The sequence below is a fragment of the Oryx dammah genome, unplaced genomic scaffold (assembly GCF_014754425.2).
Source record: "Oryx dammah isolate SB20612 unplaced genomic scaffold, SCBI_Odam_1.1 HiC_scaffold_28, whole genome shotgun sequence".
NCBI classification, from domain to species: domain Eukaryota; kingdom Metazoa; phylum Chordata; class Mammalia; order Artiodactyla; family Bovidae; genus Oryx; species Oryx dammah.
Window position 1 is genome coordinate 52,003,421 of NW_024070212.1, and position 8,326 is coordinate 52,011,746.

Sequence of the window (8,326 nt, forward strand, 5' to 3'; positions counted from 1 at the left end):
GTGGAGCCACTCCGGCCGCTGGAACGCCCACCTGGCGGCCAGTGCCTGAGGAATGGACCGGGGCCACTACCTTCCCCATCCCTACCCGAGGCTTCCCTGCGCTGGGCGGCCGCGCCACAGTCGCAGCTCCACCCTGGGGTAAGTTGGAGGGGAGCCGCTACCACTAAAAATAGCCCTTCTGGGCACTCCTCGGAAGGACTCGGGAGGATGGAGATAATCCTTCCTCATTATCCTGCTCCCCTCACAGATGAGCAGAACGGTGGGAGGGGGTGGTGGGACACCCTGAGAGAGACAGAGAACAAAGACAAAAACCAGTTTTCCTGGACCGTAAAGCCCAGGAGCGTTCCCTTGATACCTGAGCTTGCTGTCCGCCAGGAACCTCCTTGTTCCCGCATCCTGACAACCTGGCGCCAGGTTCTGGGGGACGGAAATCGAATGCTCCGCCTGCAATTTCGTACTGTGCATGGAGTTGATCTTTCTCGTCAAAACCACCTGTTGTTTAAAGAGTATGGGGGAGGGGGTTTCTCCCCACCCCCCACGCCCCGTCTTAAATAGACCTAAACCGCGCTTTTCTTCTCCACCTTTCTCTACCCAATTTCAGGATGAAAAGCGAACTCTGCCTTATTGAAAGCTGAGTCACCTGTATACAAAGTCTCCCCAGTGGAAAAATGTATAGACAAGATTACTAAGTAATATAAGATCTTCTGGAATGCCTTACCAATATGAGTTTTTCTAAAGCACCAACAATTAAACTATTGCTTTGTCTTGGCATTCAGGAAAAGAGGGGTGTATGCCAACAGAGCAATTCATAGACAGCTAATCTTTTTTTTTTGCTAGTTGGTTTGTTCTTACACCCCAAACCTTAAGAAAGCAGGCGTCTCTCCTTTTACCCCATTTTTATCTCCAAGTCAAAATTAAAATTTGTCAAAAAGTTGATTTCTTATTCTTAACTGATTTTTCCATGCTCCTCTGGCAAATTCCTACACTTCTTCCAATTCCAGTACTGTTGTTGGGTGTCTTTCACAGAAGAAAACCTTCAACCCTCTTAGTCTTTAGGAGATGACCCTAACACTAGCCTTAATTAACCCAGTGAACAACACTTAATTCTAAAGTGGGGGCTTCCTCCTAGATAGCAGGTGGGAAAATTCCTGGAAGTTTCCTAGAGAAAAGGCAAAGGCTGACTAGCAATTTGCTAAAAAAAATTAAAAAAAATTTTTTTGAGTATCTTGCAGGCCACCAGGTATTAGCTGAGTTAACTAGTTAACTCAGTTAAGTTAAATCCTTACCTGGATTTAAACAGCGATATGAGCACCAAGGGCACAAATGTCCTGCGGAGGGCTTTGTTCTCCAGAGGCTTTCTGCCTGCACCCCTATCCTCCTTGTGCTACTAGTACCCTAAACTCAAGCTTAGTCCTCCCTGAAATGCTGCCTCACTGCCCAGTATCAAGGAATCACAATCCTAGACTTTGGACTGAAGTGAACCAGGAAGAAATTCCTGCTTTTCCTGTGTAAATGTAAGGAAATTACTGTTACTTCCCTCCACCCCATCAACAATGTAAGTATAGTACTATAGGGTGCTGTGAGAATCAAATAACACACTTAAATCACCAAGAACAGGGCCAAACACTTTATAAGTACTTAGTAAATGGTAGCTGTGGTATTTACTAAAATTCATTGCTCAGACAGTAAAGAATCCACCTGCAATGCAGGAGACATGGGTTCAGTCCCTGGGTTGGGAAGTTTTCCTAGAGGAGGACATGACAACCGCCTCTAGTATTTTCATCTGGAGAATCCCCAGGGACAGAGGAGCCTGGTGGGCTACAGTCCATGGGGTAGCAAAGAGTGAGCGACTTGCGCTATTGCTCAGAGAACAAAAGGACCAGACACAGCGATGAAGCTTGCAGATGGACTTGAGTCCCTGCAAGTTGAGTCCCTCCCCGCTCCACCGCATTAATTGCAATACCTTTGTCTACTCTGTGCCTGCGTTCTAGTAGGGTGAGCTGGACAGTTCTGTGTGTAGTCAGGTGATTACCATGCACCCTGAAGTCTGAGAGGCGCTAGTCTGAAACTCATTATAGTGTACTGCTTAGGTCTCCTTTTCTTATTTTACAGAACGTAAGCCTTAAGTCTGTAGTCACCTCAGTTCAGTCAACTTAACTGAAATCAACATACACACTTATCAAGCCCTCTGTAAAACACTAGGTGAATTAGCCATCAGCCAGCTTCTGTGATTGCTGGACCCTGCGGGTCTCAAAGAAGGATTAGGTTTATTCCCTCACTTCCAGGTGTTCACAGAGCATGGGAGAGGGAATCTGGCATGTACTTGACTCAGTATAAACCATTTTGAACTAAATGTGGTTGAAGTTTAGAGAAAAGAGAGGGCCCTGTGGGCCAGGGCTACCATTTTGATCTTTCATTTAATATTTGGTTCTTTAGGCCAAAGTTTGGCATTCCAGATGGGCTTCCAGGGTGAGTTCCATAAAGTTACAAGTTAACCATATACTGGTTGACAATAGGGAACAGAAGTAGGTCTTTCTGGGCAACTCATGACCATGGTACAAAATTTGGAATGATGTAGTGTGTGCATGCTATGTTGCTTCAATTGTGTTTGACTCTTTGTGACCCCATAGACTGTAGCCCACCAGGTTCCTCTGTCCATGGGATTCTCCAGGTGAGAATACTGGAGTGGGTTGCTATTTCCTACTCCAGGGTATCTTTCCAAGCCTGGGATCAAACTCATGTCTCATGTCTCCTGCATTGGCAGGTGGAGGCTTTACCTCTAGTGCCACCTGGGAAGCCTGGAATGATGTAGGTCTGGGCTCAAATCCTGAATCTGCCATTCACCAGCTGTGTGATCGTGAATTTCTTAATTTTTGAACCCCATTCCCCATATCTTTATTGGAAGAATAATACCTTCTTTTTAAGGTTCCAGTGGACATCAGTTTGAGTCAACTCCGGGAGTTGGTGATTGACAGGGAGGCCTGGTGTGCTGCAATTCATGGGATCGCAAAGAGTCGGACACAACTGAGCGACTGAACTGAACTGAACTGAACTGAGCCTTAGAAAGAATATATGCAATTGCCGTGGTAGATTGTATGGAAATGGTGATTATATTACATTATCTTGTTATTAGCCACAATAAACAGCAGCCTGAGCTATCTCATTCCTTGAAAGCATGTTTCAAATGTCACCTTCTCTGTAGAGCTCTGCAGGCTCCGGGCAAGCGTAATTCTCTCTTGTGCGCCCATAGAACTTTTTTTCGAATCTCTGTTTCAGCGTCGCATGCTGCCATTTATCTCTTTACATTTTGCTTCTCTACTGTTCCTTTATTCACTTTTATATCAATACTAGCAGAGAGCCTGGCAATAAATTTTGAAAGAACAAGTTTAAAAATATTTCCATTCCCTGTACTGGTTCTTTCACTATAATTTGTATTAAACTGCATGGACTGAGGAGCTTGGTAGGCTGTAGTCCATGGGGTCGCTGCTAGTCGGACACGACTGAGTGACTTCACTTTCACTTTTCACTTTCATGCATTGGAGAAGGAAATGGCAACCTACTCCAGTGTTCTTGCCTAGAGAATCCCAGGGACGGGGGAGCCTGGTGGGCTGCTGTCTATGGGGTCGCACAGAGTCGGACACGACTTAGCAGCAGCAGCAGCAGTCTAAAACCTCAACTTTTTTGTTTATACTAAAATTATGTATTATGTACATGTATCTGCTTAAACCTTGATTTTTCAATGCTGGGCACATTCTTTAAGATCAACCTGCTATGCTTGTGTGTTTTGTATGGGATGTCAGTTGACCCTGCCTAGTAATAGTGAAAGTAAAATCTAAATTCTAAACCCAAACCACCAGCAGAACTTTACCCAGCATTCTCTGCCCACCCTCTGCACATCTGCTCAGCAGACCTCTTCTGAGCTTTGTGGGAAGGATCCTGAACTAACAGGAAACTTGGTTGTTTTTAAGTTTCAGCTGTTAACATTGTTGCAACATTAGCACTTTCTGAGTTAATAGCTGGAAGAAAAAACCCATCTTTAGCTACAGTTTTTAAATTCTTGACTGTATGCCAATAAAAATGCTCAGACAAGAGAAACCTTCCCTAGAAAATGTCCTGTGAGCAGGAAGTTGCCCAAGAGGTAATGCGGTCAAATGTGGTCTTGATCCTAAAATGGCAGTAGAATTGTGCCAGAGACGAGGGTAGTGTTGCTGAGGATTTAAAATAGGATTCTAGAAAAGTTTGGGTTAAATTCTTCTAAAATCATAATTTAGACATCTCCCTCAAAACACATGCATGTGTGTGCACATGCAAACACAATAGGTAAGTGTTTGGTCCCACTAGCTTGTGAGATATTCTTTGGAAATAATGGTGTAATAAGCACTTACAAAGTACATGCTAATGTGCTAAGTACTAGCTTTACATTAATATTTTTAGGTATTATATCATTTAGTTGCTGTCCCCAGCTAGTAGGCAGTGTTATTTTCTCTTATTGATAGAGAGGCAGATTGTAATCAAGTAACCAGCCAAAGGCCACATATTAACTAGCCAAAGGCCATATGACCAATGAGTGGAAGTGTTAGGATCTGGACCCAGGCGAGCCTAATTTCAGAGTTCTCAGGCTTAACCACTGTTCAATCACATGGGAAAGGAATATGTATTTTTAAATTGACTCCATCAAGTATCTTCAGTAAGGTTTATGATGTACTTTTCCAGTACTTTTTGAAATTGCATTGATTTGTGCTTTTCCCAGTAGCATACTCATATCCTAAATGTGCCTTCCTGGGATGATTTTACAGCTTGCTCTTTAATTGAGAAGCATTTTATGATTGAAAACAAACTTAATGAAAGAGCATGAAGTGTCTGTGGTTCTGAGCTTAGGCAATATGAAATATACCAGGCAGCCTCCTTCTTGGAATTTTTATTTTTATACAGACAATGATAAATAGCTTTCACATGATGACATGTAGTATAAGTTTTAAGTAAAAATGAGTTTGATAGTCTCAGGAGTGACATTTTTGGTATCCAAATGTAACTGCTATAACTGCACTACTAAATAATATTTGCTTGCTACTACTTTTTGATCATATACATACAGCCACTGATCTAAGAACTTTACCTGTATTAACTCGTTAATTAAATCCACAAGTGACTGGCTCTAGCCATGAAAAATTATTCTAAAGATAATGAAACACTGTTAAGAGGGTTAGAACTTTCTTATTTATTAAACAAACTACTTTAGGATTTACCTCCTAAGGAAGGTAACTCATTGTTTTTCCCAGGACTAAACATTTTTACACTTTTCTTTACACCATATTGTATTATGCATGTAGAATGTACCCTAGAACATCTCAGATCACACTTTACCATCAACTTGCTTCAAATTTCAGTGACATCAGCCCTGACAAAGCACCTGATTTCAGGCCTGAAGAATTACTTCTTTCCTCAGACTAAAATGCTGCTCTTCTCTGTCTCTCTGAGGCATGAATATCCATGGCTCAAGACACCTTATCTGGGTAGTGAAATTGCAGATGCTCTTGTTACATAAACATGACTCTGTCTTTGGAAAAGTATCATGGACGGTGCTTTGTTCATCAGAAAATGCTACAGCCATGCCTGGATGCTGTCTTCTTAAAGCTGCCACCTATACTGACACAAGGTACATTTTCTTGAGACTTTTTGGAGTCCATTTATTAATTTCCTAAATTTACTCACATTGTTTACCTCTCTGGAGAAAGAAACAAGAAAGCCTGGTTTGCCTTCTCAGTGACAGTGCTAAGATCTTTGGTGATCATGTTTATTGCTAGTAATATTTATCCTCCCTAGATTTCAGGAAGTAATGGATATAGTCACCAACATATAATCAAAGATGCAGGAAGGCATTCTTTGCTGTTATCTATGGGAAATATGTCTAGAGTGGGGCAGACCAGTCAGGCAGTTTCTTCCCAAAGCACCTGTGTCTTCCACCATCCATTGCCAGTGAGATAAAGCCTTTCCTGTACTGAGGCATTTCCAAGTAGCATTTTGTAGAATTACCTTTTGAGTACCCTGAGAAATAGAGGTCTTTGGGGCCATTGGGAGAACACTCTATTGGGGAGCCATTGGGGAACACTCTATTCCTCTTGAGGATTCACAGTGAATATTAACATGCTAAGGGCTCTGAGAAGTCCTGCTCTAAAAATACTTGTTGACTTTGCTGAACTTCAGTTCAGTTCAGTCGCTCACTCGTGTCTGACTCTTTGCGACCCCATGAACGCCAGGCCTCCCTGTGCATCACCAACTCCTGGAGTCCACCCAAACCCATGTCCATTGAGTCGGTGATGCCATCCAACCATCTCATCCTCTGTCGTCCCCTTCTCCTCCTGCCCTCAATCTTTCCCAGCATCAGAGTCTTTTCCAATGAGTCAGCTCTTTGCATCAGGTGGCCAAAGTATTGGAGTTTCAGCTTCAGCATCAGTCCTACCAATGAACACCCCAGACTGATCTCCTTTAGGATGGACTGGTTGGATCGCCTTGCAGTCCAAGGAACTCTTAAGAGTCTTCTCTAACACCACAGTTCAAAAGCATCAATTCTTCTGCACTCAGCTTTCTTTACAGTCCAACTCTCCCATCCATACATGACTACTGTAAAAACCATAGCCTTGACTAGACAGACTTTGTTGACAAAGTAGTATCTCTGCTTTTTAATATGCTATCTAGGTTGGTCCTAACTTTCCTTCCCAGGAGTAAGTGTCTTTTAATTTCATGGCTGCAATCACCGTCTGCAATGATTTTTCTCTAATTTCATTTACCTTGAACAATTTCCTTCGTCATATCTATCAACATTCCAAGAAGAATAAAATCTCTCAGAATAGAATGTTTGAATTGTTATTCTAGAGTTAAAGACTTCAGAACCTTCATAAGATTCTCCCCCTTTGGAAAAAGAAGGGAATTATAGGCCCTATTAACTATTAATTTAATGAATGCCTGCAAAGATAAGCCCTCTTGGCAGATGCGATCTTCAGGCATTTTCCTTACAAATAGCCATAATAGAGTACCTGTCATCTTTAATAGGATAAGGAGCCCCCATTCTCATTGGTAATAGTGTGGCCTTGTTCCTTTACACTGGGGAATATTCCCTTGCTTTTACATGTTTGCGTTAGCCTTTAGATTCTTTCTATGGCCTTCCCTGGTGGCTCAGACAGTTAAGAATTTGCCTGCAATGCAGGAGACCCAGGTTCCACTCCTGGGTTGGGAAGACCCCCTGGAGGAGGAAATGACAATCCAGTATTCTTACCTGCAGAATCCAATGGACAGAGGAGCCTGGCAGGCTGCAGTCCATAGGATTGCAAGAGTTAGACATGACTGAGCAACCTACACTTTCCATGCACTTGAAGGAATAGCACAGAATAATTTACCAATTATTGGACAGGAGGCAACTGTCCATGCATCTATAATATTTCTGCACATCTTGTGAGCAAGACACTGACTGCCCTTTCTTCCAGACTAGATTTTCAAAGACATTTGTATAGTGAACAGCTTTGACAGTAGTGATAATGCCTCCCTCTGGAGCAAAGGGCAAGCACAGTGACTGCTCAGTATAATAATATTATAATGTCTCTCTCCAGAGCAAAGGACAGGCAGACACACTCATTATAAAGGGTTCACACTACCTAAGATCATGGCTCCTCTTCTACAACACAACCTGCTTTTAGTATGTTGAAGCTCAGGGAATAGACACACAGAAAATGCTGATATTCTGGCTACAGCTATTGCTGTAAGAAATGAACTTTTCCCCATCTCTGATCCAGGAGTTTAATGTCTTCTACCAGCATCCAAGAAACTGGGGCAGGCTGACTTTTTTTAGCTTGCAAATAATAACATCTCCAGCCTTTTACAGTCCTTGATAGTAACTGGCTTTTCCCTCCCTATGAATTGAACATGGGTGGAATAATTCATGACCTTAGGTGGTCTCCCTCCCTGTTATTGTGAACACACTCTCCTATGAATGCTTCTCTAGGCCTGTTATAACATTTAGAGCTGTCCATCCCTGTTTTTGAGAACATTCAATAAAAGGCTGATAGAAATGATGTGCTCTGATTATGAGCTGTCAAAGAAAGGCACCATGAATTTCTCAACAGCACCTTAACATTTCATTAGAATGACTATAAAATATCTTATGTTCTAGCTTGTTATTTTAAAGGAATTTAAAAATTAATCCTCAGTGCAAAGAAATTTACCATATTACAGTAAAGAATAGATATGTGTATGTGTGTGTGTGTGTGTACTTCTGAGTTAACTTCACTAATTTCTTCCAAAAGTAGTGTAAATAAAGGAAAACTCTGGAGTT

At 42.1% G+C, this 8,326-nt stretch overlaps 1 long non-coding RNA gene across 1 annotated transcript; it reads left to right on the forward strand.

The window, feature by feature from the left end:
- Positions 1-3,395, forward strand: LOC120856885. The gene is made up of 2 exons (XR_005719507.1): positions 1-138; positions 2,765-3,395. It is a non-coding gene; the product is annotated as an uncharacterized LOC120856885 (long non-coding RNA).
- Positions 3,396-8,326: the final 4,931 nt, after the last annotated feature.